Consider the following 11,960-nt stretch of genomic DNA (forward strand, 5'->3'; position numbering starts at 1 on the left):
AACAGAGAGGGCCAGCCCCGGGGGATGGGGTCCCTGGGGCCATAAGTGGCCCGGGAGGGGGACCACGCGTCCCCCTTTCGCACTTATAAAAAAAAGGAAAGGCCGGCCCAGGGGATGGGGTTCCCTGGGCCATAAATGGCCTAAGGAGGGGGGCTATGCAGCCCCCCGCCAAAAATTAACTTAAAAATAAAGAAAATGGCCAGGCCCCGGGGATGGTGTCCCCGGGGCCAATTATGGCATCGATGAGGGGGGCCACGTGGCCCCCTTCCAAAGTTATATTTAAAAAAAAGGGGTCAGGCCCTGGGGATGGGGTCCCCAGGGCCAAAATATTAGGAAAAGAAGGGGGGGCCACACAGCCCCCGTCTTAAAAAAAAATTAATTAAAAAAGACCAACATTGCACCGGATGCCCCGCCCTCTCCCAGCAGCACTCGGCAAACGTGCCCCCTGGCGCATTTGCAGATGGGCAACTAATTCCCCTTGAATACTGGGGTTCCCTGGGGGCCAAGTAGCCCACCAGGAACCTCCAGTATGCGCCAGGGAGCTGCGTTGCAGAGAGGTGTTCTGCAGCCACACCCCTTTTTACACCCCTCTTCAACGCAGCTCTGTGGCGCTTAATGGAGGTACACGGTGGGCTAGTTGCACCCCAGGGACCCTCAGGATTCAAGGGTAGTTAATCCCCCAACTTAAAATGCACCACGGGCGTGTTTGCACAGTGGTGAAGGGAGGGGGCGGGGCCTGAGGTGACGTGTGGAAACTCGCCCTGTGGCACGTTTTAAGTTGGGGAAATAATTCCCCATCAATCCTGAGGGCCCCTGGGGGCCAACTAGCCCACCAGGTGTTTCCAGTAAGCGCCACTGCGCTGCATTGCAGAGAGGTGGTACCCCTTTTTACAGCTCTCTGCAATGGCGCTTACTGTTGGTATCTGGTGAGCTAGTTGGACCCAAGGGACACTCAGGATTCAAGGGGACTTTATCGACCAATTTAAAAGGGCCATAGGGCATGTTTGCACACGTCAGCTCAGCCCGCCCCTCCCTTCACCAGTGTGCATACGGGGCGTTTTGCAGAGTGCTGAAACAAGGGGGCGTGGCCTCCGGCGCGATGCTGGTATTTTGTTGTTTTTTTTTAAAGGGGGGCTCCATAGCCCCCCTTCTTTTTCTTATTTTTTGTCCCTGGGGACCCCATCCCCCAGGGCCTGGCCCCTAATTAAAAAAAAAATACATTTGTGAAAGGGGGCCGCGTGACCTCCCTCCTGAGGCCTTGATCAGCCCTGGGGACCCCATCCCCTGGGGCCTGCCTTTTGTTTGGGGGGGAGGGGGCCGCGTGGCCCCCCTCCCGGGCCACTAATAGCCCCAGGGACCCCATCCCCTGGGCCTGGCCCTCTCCATTGGGGGCCGTGGGGGGGTCCCCAATCCCCCCACGGTCCCGCCGGCTCCCCGCCTCCTGCTGGAGCCAGCATTGCTTTTCCACATGGGGAGCTGCTAACATGCAGCTCCCCGTGTAGAAAAGCAATTTGGTTTGAATTTTGAAAGAGAGAGCAGGTTTCCCTGCTCTCTCTTTCAAAATTCAAACCAAGTTTGCTATGGCAGGGCGGGAGCCACGAGGCTCCCGCCCTGCCATAGCAAACAGCAGTGTCCCGGGGTGTGCACCCCGAGACACTGCAGGAGCCGGCCCTGGGGGGTGGCGGTCCCCAGGGCCATCATTGGCTCCAGGGGGGGGGCGCGTGGCCCGCCTCCCACCAATTTAGAAAGCCCTGGGGGGTGGTGGTCCCCGGGGCTGGGGGGTCCGTCATGGACCCCCTAATTTACATATTTAGAGCCCCGGGGTGATAGCCGTCCCCGGGGCATGTGAGGGGGCTTGAGCCCACCACACAGGGTATTTTTTTTTTTTTAAATACACAAGCTCCGGAGGGGTGGCGGTCCCCGGGGCTGCGGGGAGGCCATGAGCCCCCCGCAAATAGTGTCACAAAGCCCCGGGGGTGGCGGTCCCTGGGGCTGGGGGGCCCCTTTGGGTCCCCAACCCAATACTTCCATAGCCCCCGGGGATTTGTCCCCCGGGGGCAAATTAGCAACGAAGCGCAGGAGGCCGCGCTTCGTTTTTTTTTTTTATCGGCGGGATCCGCGCACCCTGCTCAGATTTTGTCAATTTAAAAATAAAAATAATCATTTTTGGGCCCTGGGACCCCCGTAAGCAGGCCTAGGGGGTCAAGGTGTTTCTACCCTGCCCCCTTTTTGCGTTCTGCGCATTTTTTCTTCTCTTTTCTTGTGCCTCATTTCTACTGAGGCACAAGATGGCTTCCAACACTTCCTGGTTTGGAGTGTTGACATCCAATTAGCATACAACTCGTGCTCGGCAGGGTGAGCGGATCCACAGCACCCATAGATATATCTATGATTTTACTTTTGATTTTCTCAGGAACTACTGAACGGATTTACAAAATTTGAGCAAAAGGCACAAGTGTGAACCAAGGGCTACCTTTTTGCCAAATTTGGTGTAATTCCGTTCAGCAGTTCGGGCTGTAGCTGCGACTAACAGTCCCTTTGGAAAATTGCATGGGGAAAACACGTATTGGGACCCCCCTTTTTTCTCAGCCCCCGCTCGACGAATCACCCCGATACTTTCAGGATCGGAGCGGACCGGAGCGGGCCACGGGTTTTGAAATTTTCGCGAAGATTCGTCAACCGGCGCCAAAGTTATTCCAAATAGAATGTTGCAGATTTCCTATGGATAATAGGTCCTAACTATAACTACCTACTGGCGACCGCCAGTAGGTAATATATATATATATATATATATATATATATATATATATATATATATATATATATATATATATATATATATATATATATATATATATATATATATATATATATATATATTACCTTCTGGCGGTCGCCAGTAGGTAGTTATAGTTAGGACCACGTTTCCATAGGAAATCCGCAACATTCTATTTTGAATAACTTTGGCGCCGGTCGACGAATCCTCGCGAATTTCTCAAAATAGGTGGGGCGCTACGCTCCGCTCCTACCCTGAAAGTCTCGGGGGGATCCGTCAAGCGGGGGCTGAGATAAAAGGGGGGTCCCAAAACGCGTTTTTCCCATGCATTTTTCCATAGGACCTTTAGAACGAGCTACAGCCCGAACGGCTGAACAGAATTACTCAAAATTTGGCAGAGAGGTAGTCCCTAGGTCAAGGAAGTGCCTTTTGTAGGTTTGGTGTAAATCTGTTCAGTAGATTCTGAGAAAATAGCCTTTAAATCAATATATATATCTGAGCCCGCTTACGGTACGCTTACCGTACGCTTACGGTAAGCGTACGGTGGCGTGCGCGAGCGCGATTCTGATTGGCTCTTAGATCTTAGTAAACATTCGAATCGGCCGAAACCAGGAAGCGGCGGCCGCCATTTTGTCTCTCGCACTGAGTGTTGTTTATCAAACATGATGGCCAAAAACATGTTACGGGGCTGTTTTGACAACTCCCTCCCACATAGTCATGTTGAGGGAGTCCACAAACATCCCCCAAGAGCAAAAACGGTTTTATTTTTTTTTCGGCAATTTCGCGGGGTACGCTTACCGTACGCTTACCGTAAGCGTACGGTAAAAAAATAAAAATAAAAAAAACACTATCCACACTTACCCCACCCCCTGTGCTTTTGGTGGCCAAAGGCCACCAAATGTACAGGGCTTATTAATAGGTAAAAAAAACTAAATTTTGGCAACATGAAATTATAAAATTGAAATAAAAAAAACACTATCCACATTGACCCCACCCCCTGTGCTTTTGGTGGCCGAAGGCCACCAAATGTACAGGGCTTATTAAAGTTGATAAAAACCGTGCACGGAACGAACTGCGTTAAGTGGGCGCGCACGCCTCGAATGGCGTAAAGTAACTTAGCATTTAAAAAAACGTACAAATTCACTGAAAAAACCATAGGTTTCACACACGTTATAGTTAGGAATTAGCATTTAAAAAACCTTGCAAATTCACTGAAAAAACCATAGGTTTCACACATGTTATAGTTAGCGGAAATTTTACTGATAAAAAAACAGTGAAATTCCCCCATTATAGTTAGTGCAGGCAACTATAACTCACGCGACCGCAATCTTCTGCTGATGACATATGTGTCTTTATGAAAAAAAAATATTTGTAATATATGTATAGCTAAAAATGTATGGAAGAAGACATGGGCATATAAGTGTCTAAATACAGTATTAGCATCAGCAGAGGATTGCGGTCGCGTGAGTTATAGTTGCCTGCACTAACTATAACGGGGGAATTTCACTGGTTTTTTATCAGTAAAATTTCCGCTAACTATAACATGTGTGAAACCTATGGTTATATATATATATATATATATTCACTGAAAAAACCATAGGTTTCACACATGTTATAGTTAGCGGAAATTTTACTGATAAAAAACCAATGAAATTCCCCCGTTATAGTTAGTGCAGGCAACTATAACTCACGCGACCGCAATCCTCTGCTGATGCTAATACTGTATTTAGACACTTATTTGCCCATGTCTTCTTCCATACATTTTTAGCTATACATATATTACAAATATTTTTTTTTCATAAAGACACATATGTCATCAGCAGAAGATTGCGGTCGCGTGAGTTATAGTTGCCTGCACTAACTATAACGGGGGAATTTCATTGGTTTTTTATCAGTAAAATTTCCGCTAACTATAACATGTGTGAAACCTATGGTTTTTTCAGTGAATTTGCAAGGTTTTTTAAATGCTAATTCCTAACTATAACGTGTGTGAAACCTATGGTTTTTTCAGTGAATTTGTACGGTTTTTTAAATGCTAAGTTACTTTACGCCATTCGTGGCGTGCGCGCCCACTTAACGCAGTTCGTTCCGTGCGCGCACGGTGCGCTTCGTGCACCGTGCGCGCACAGTGAGCACGCGGTGCGCTTCGCGCACCGCGCGCCCACTTTACGCAGTTAGTGCCGTGCACGCACGGTGGGCACGCAGTGCGATGACAAAGCAAGAAAGCACGTCAACAAATCTGTTTCTGCTTTCCTCCGTGACTATGGTATGGGTGCCATTTACCACAACAACTTGCGTTATGACATGCAAGACATTTATAGAGGAGATGGTGTGCACTTCAATGATGAAGGGAACAGAGTCTTCCTCTTGAACCTTAGACTCTGCATCGGTACTTACTTGTAGGTACCACTTAAAAAATGACTTCATAAACACAACAGCTCTTTTTAGAGCTCCCTAATATCTAAACTCTTAAATCTGCTTTTCATTTATTTATTTTTATTTTTTTTTACCGTACGCTTACCGTAAGCTTACCGTACGCGTACCCCGTGATTTTTTTTAAAATCAATAAATGTTTTTTTTGTACTTTTCTGTCCTTCTTTGACCCCCTTACAAATGTTAGGGGGTCTGTAACTCTCCTCATTGCCCCCTTTCCTTGTTTTCACTCTTTTTTTTCAGAGTGAAATACACAAAATGGCGGCCGCCGCTTCCTGGTTTCGACCGATTCGAATGTTTACTAAGATCTAAGAGCCAATCAGAATCGCGCTCGCGCACGCCACCGTACGCTAACCGTAAGCGTACGGTAAGCGTACCGTAAGCGGGCTCAGATATATATATTGATTTAAAGGCTATTTTCTCAGAATCTACTGAACAGATTTACACCAAACCTACAAAAGGCACTTCCTTGACCTAGGGACTACCTCTCTGCCAAATTTTGAGTAATTCTGTTCAGCCGTTCGGGCTGTAGCTCGTTCTAAAGGTCCTATGGAAAAATGCATGGGAAAAACGCGTTTTGGGACCCCCCTTTTATCTCAGCCCCCGCTTGACGAATCCCCCCGAGACTTTCAGGGTAGGAGCGGAGCGTAGCGCCCCACCTATTTTGAGAAATTCGCGAGGATTCATCGACCGGCGCCAAAGTTATTCAAATTAGAATGTTGCGGATTTCCTATGGAAACGTGGTCCTAACTATAACTACCTACTGGCGACCGCCAGTAGGTAATATATATATACACATACATATATCTTCAAGGTATGTAGATTTGGAGTTGAGAATAGTACATTTATAGTTACCTAAATGCACTTACCTACTAGATAGTCTTGTCCTCGATATTGTTGGCACAATAGTCTGTCCACACGATATGTGTTTCTGATATTGTCACTAATCAATCTCTTCAAATGTTCTTCCTGAAGCGACTTTTAATAGGAAGACTGTCTTGTGAAATATGCATTGTAAATATATCTCTGTGTAAAGGATGGGTCAGTGGCTTTTACTACCCTTGCTAAAACAAAATTTGCAGTTTTGAAATACTCAAACAGACCCTCCAGAAGTTTTGCAATTTGCAAGAAAATCGCAAAATTTTCAGTTTTGTAAAAAGGCCGCACTTTTTACCAAAGTGCCTATTAAATTTGAGAATGTGATCTGATGTTTTTTTTAGTGAAGAGCAGTTCCTAATTTGAGCCAGTGCTTTCCGTTGCTCAGCACCAGCACTTAATTGGTTTCCTGAGCTCGGCACCAGCACCTAATTGTGAACACCATACTTAGAGCAGTCCATCACATGGTGGCTCTGCTCATCTAATTTAGAGATGAGCAGAAGAACTGTAGTTTAGGACTACAATATTCATTAAAATTGCTAATACCTCCCTCCCCAGCCATTCCTTTAGCTTTTGGGACCTGGGATAATCTGAACTGTCAAACTTACATGCGAGAGAGATGGTTAGTAGTTGTTTTAGCAGTGATGACAAGGGTGATGGGTTGTGCAAGCTGCAGTGGCCTCCTGGTCAGAGCCCTGGCACTTAATATTTGACAAATTAAGCACTAGTGAAGAGGCTGCAAAAAGGTTGTGAAAAAGTAATTGAAGGGGTCGTGAAAACATAACTTACAGATATTTTTGCCCCTCAATTCCCAACCTTTTGGAAACTAGGACATCTTGTGGCAATGAATGGAAATTAATTTCTTATTATCTCCATTATAAAGGTCAAAGGTGAACACTAGAGTGTACTTTTAAAAAAAATAAAATGGAATTGGAGGTACAAAAATAAAACGAAGGGAAAGTGAAATGAGCATGAGTCACAGGAAGAGAATTAAAATGCTAGAAGTCATGAAGCGGAGATTAATGGCTCAAGGCTCTGGACAACTTACAGTCCTCATTTAGTGGCCACGGCCAGTGAGTCTGATTTGGTTGGCCACCACTTCCTGAACTGAGTTCCAATCAGCATTAGTGTTGTTTAGTTTGCATTAACCTGCGTAGAGTAATTTCTCCAAGAGATCCATTGTTTGTAGTGTGGACGTCACAAGTGTACTCATATGTTCATTCATTCTCACCCACAGCCACGGCCATAACACAGGCCCCTACAGCCCATGCTGTGCAGGAGGCCCTAGTCCTTCTGCCTTCCTCCATTCAGACAAAGGGCAATTAAAATCTGTGGGATAAGGGAGACTCAGGGGCCCTTTATCAAATTCTGCAGGGGCCCGTCATTTTGCGTTATGTCACTGACAGGTTATAGCAGGGTCCAGTTAGTTGAATCTTTCTCATAAGCTTAGACATTGGAATGGGGAGATCAACATGTTCTATCCCCCATGCTAAACATCTATAGGATTCCATTGGATGTCACCTGCTCGCGCAATCTAGTATTCAAGACTGATTGAACTGGTTAATTGGGGAATCGCTATGGAGCAACAGCGGTGCATACATTTCATCACTTTATTACACCCATTTAAAGAAATATTAGCTTATTTGCTTAAAAAGAGAAACAAGTTAAATTACCACAACAACTCTTGCATATATTTATTACCCAAGAGAGTTCCTAATACCATCTGCTTTATACTATGTTTTCCTGATATATTAATGTTGCAAAATAAGGAATTGCCATTTGCACCAGTCTCATTAAAGCATGAAATGTTAGTGGTATGTAAACATGTTTAGTGCTTTGAAGCTATACTAATATGGCAGCGTGCTGCAAATCTCCTAAAAGAATATATAAATTAATACATCCAAAACAGAAGAGATTGTTTTCCTTAGTAGTACAGCTAAAGTGGAGCAGAATTCAGTATTTACCGATTGTAATCTAGGGCCCACGGCCAATGTTGTAAACAGTGAGCCAAGGGGAGTATTATTGTATGCAGAATAGCAAAATATGGTGCTGCAAAAATGCTGACAAGTTCCCAAATTTGTGCCACGAAATTTCCATATTTGTGTCGCAAAATTTACTAATCCATGCCGCAATTTCTTGGGGGGTCTTCTCAAAGAAGACGTATGATGGATGACTAACCAAAGAACACTGTCCATGTTTTTATCCCATAGGTTTCTAGTCTGTTTAGAGCACTATCTTATTTGCATGCAATAAAAACAATTCTCCATTCCAATAATGCCTAATATTGCTCTTGTTTTACTTGTCTTATACTTTTCACATTCTTCATGCAAGAGGACTATAGTTTAATGAACCGTGCCCCGGCAATGACAGACAATAGAGTTAGAGACAACTTTTCCCCTTGTGTTTCGTCAGCATTTATTGAATATAGGAGCAAAAAATGCATGTGGATCATTGGACATCTCCTGAAGGTGCTGGGATGGAAAATATACAGCCAATCTAGGAGCAATATGCTCCATGGAACATTTTGGTCCCTTGATCTCTGCCACAATCACAGCTGATTGGCACCGGTCGCAGGATTGGATTGGGAATTCAAAGCTACACAGGCACACATTTTCAGGCTAACCCAGTTCCTCTCCTCTGCTCTCTTTCCTTCCATCTAATGTTTTTCTCTTCTCTGTACTCACTCACCCAAATTTCTCTCCAACTTCTTTCCATCGCCTCTATCTCCTTTTCTTTTCCCTTTCTCTGCTTGTGACCCCTCTATAAATGCTGAAATATACCCTGAGGAGCTAGAGAGTGAAAGTCAACGTGGGCTTTCTAAGACTGGTCTCTAGTGGCTCCAGCTCCTCCTCGCTTTACCTCTGCACCCACGTTGTATTATGGACATAGGCGGAAAGGAAAAGAAGCTGTCAGGAGGCACACTGAAAGTGTGCCACTAAAAGGTGGTGCACTCTCCTCTGGACCCCTCCCAGACAAGCCCTTGCAAGTGGGTTCAGTCACTCACTGCACCCACCTGCAAGGGGATCTCTACAAGGGGATATATAATCCCTCTTAAAAGTGCAGGTGGGTTGCCACCTGCACAGTGAAACACGGAGCGACTTTCAAAAAGCCACTCTGTATTTCACTTGAATATGCTGTCCCCACAGCACCACAAGTTTGCAGCTGCCCTGAGGATAGCAGTTTCTTCATAAAAGGGCACACTATTCCTGTTTGCGCACGGCACACCTATTGAAAGGAAAAGTGTACCCTCTCTGTAATAGGGTTCTAGGAGAGTTACTATATATCTATGGCACTATGCTTCATTACCTATGAAACTGTTGATTCACATGCAATTGTAATGTTCTCAAAAAGAACATCCTTAACAGAGCTTGAAATTGGTGGTGGTGTTATTAGAGATCAGACGTCGATGACAACCCAGGCACATTAGGATGCACTAAAAGGTTTTCCTTGGTGTTTCTCAAAATAGACAGACATTTTTACATCGTAGATGAGGTATCCTTGACCAAACACATGCACTGTCTCTATCAAGAGGACTGTAAGCGTGAATCACAGGCCAAAAGAGAGAACTTTCAATTAATGCTCTATGACCACTCTAGATCTGAGATATCCTCTGGAGTGCTCAGGAGCCTGGGTGTCCAAATATACTTTTTCTAGATCTACGGTACAAATGTCTTCTCTTGATGGTAATATGGACCTCAGAGTCACCATCACTAATTGTTGCCATTTGATTAATCTGTTCTATTCTACCCCCATTTCGGTGAAGGTGTGAGGAATAAGGCGAGGTAGAAGAGAGAGGATGTGGAGAGGGATAACTGTACCTTTCATCCAGATAGGACGGGAAAAACAGGAAAAGGCAATAGTTGTCCAACAAGAAGCAGTGGGAGGCATGCCCTAAGTATGAAGCACACCTATATGGTTAGGAAGTATCAATGTGACATCTGCAGGGAATGTGGCAGTAGATAGGAGGATGAACTGAGAAAAGTAAAGATTTTTAAATCTGAATTTGATTTGATAATAAAAAGGCATTGAAACCATATTGAGGACGCCTGCAAATGATAACTTTGGAGACTAGGGTCTTTTGTTATCAAGCATGAGCCAGGGACTAAGGATGACATTGAGCTTACAGTGGGTCTACTAGCAGAGGATAATAGTGACAGTTGGCTCATTACTCGCATCCCCCATCCACTCACCCCCCCTTCCACTTACCCTTTCAGGTTGGCCACCATAAGGTACGAGACATCTATTTTGGATTTCATCCCGTGCAGATCCCAGCGGCTTCTGTGAGGATACCAAAAGAGGGCATCAGTCAATCAGTCAAGACCCTAAGATCCTATCCAGGGGCCACCATATACCCACACCTCCTTCCTGAAGACAGAAAATGTATCTCTTATGCTTGTTTGAGAGTCCCATGGATACTCTGCCTGAGCAGTAAGTTTATCAAAGACTGTGGATATTCAAGTCAAGTCAAAGTATGCTTTATTCGAATATCATTCATAAAAGCAAAAAATACATTCACATAAACAATTACATACATAGTTAAAAAAGTATTAAACTGTGATCAAGGGATCAGATACGAAGCATACACATGAAATTTTTATCATAAGCATAACCCCGCGGCATGTTGAACTTTGGCGGTGAATAAAAAGTTTTTAAAACTCAACTAGATGATAAAATTATTTAAAAACCAATTAAATATAGCAGAAAAAATGACGTAAAACATAGGAGAGAATAATCAAAAGTCTAGCAGTCTCTCCCGAATCGTGAGAATAGTCAAACGACTAGCAGTCTCTGTCTGATTGACCACGCCCAGCCTAGATATTTTGCAGTGGCTACAGATATCCATGGCAAAGTATTAGTTCGTATAATACGCAGGGCCACGGTACCACTGGTTGTACCTACATTTTTACACATCGGGGTCAACCAGTTACGCCTAGGGACTGCGTAAAGCTTGCAAACAAATAAAAAATGACCAATGGTTTCTTTACCTGAGCCACATACAGGACATCCATCGCCAGAACCCCCTTCCCACTTAGATGTCAAAAATTTAAGGGGAAGTGCACCTACTCTAAGTTGAAAAAGAAGCTTTCTTTCTAAGGGCCTTGTTATAATATCCCAGTATGGTTCCAGACAAGGATACATCTTTGCCTCTATAAAATCTGAAGTCATGGAACCAACACTCATACTATTCCAATTCCGTCGAGCAACCAGCTCCCAATAGATGTTCTTTAGAGTGCTTTTGGATGGAAAGCTGGCTCTCGCAGGAGATAGTCATTAGGGATGATACATTAAATAGCAATGTTTATTATTCCAGCCCAGTTGAATAAAGTTTTGTTAAGGAAGATAAACGAACAATGATAAAGCCAATAGGTTTGGTTTGCATTTTGAATCCTGACTAAAATATTTTTGAAAAGCCTACTTTTAAATACAATGGATTTATATGATAGAGAATTCAATGTATCCTGAGGTCAGTGGGGGCTGTGCCGCTAAGGTGCAGGAGCGTCACCCACTGCTTTTAAGCAGTGTTACTAAAGGAAAAATAAAATGATAGCTGAATGTTATTATTGTTTTATTTGTTCCAGCTGCTTTGCGAGTGGGCGGGCGGGGCTACTCTGCTGTCAGAAGAGGGCAGGGGAAGGGGCGTGGCCAAGATGGTTGCCGAGACGGACGCGACCTGCTAGGGCTCCGGGATCGGACTTCACCCTCGCCCGTTAGCGGCCCGCCTGGGGGAGCCCCATGATCCTCTGAGGCTGTCCTGAGAAGCGGGGAGCCCGGCGATGCTGCTTCGGTGCCGGAGCGACCTTCAGGTGCCGGACCCCGGATGCGGGAGCTGCCTGGAGGAGGAGACGCCGGCTCCAACATGGCGCCTGCCTGGGGC

This window comes from Triturus cristatus, chromosome 6 (assembly GCF_964204655.1).
Source record: "Triturus cristatus chromosome 6, aTriCri1.1, whole genome shotgun sequence".
NCBI lineage: Eukaryota > Metazoa > Chordata > Amphibia > Caudata > Salamandridae > Triturus > Triturus cristatus.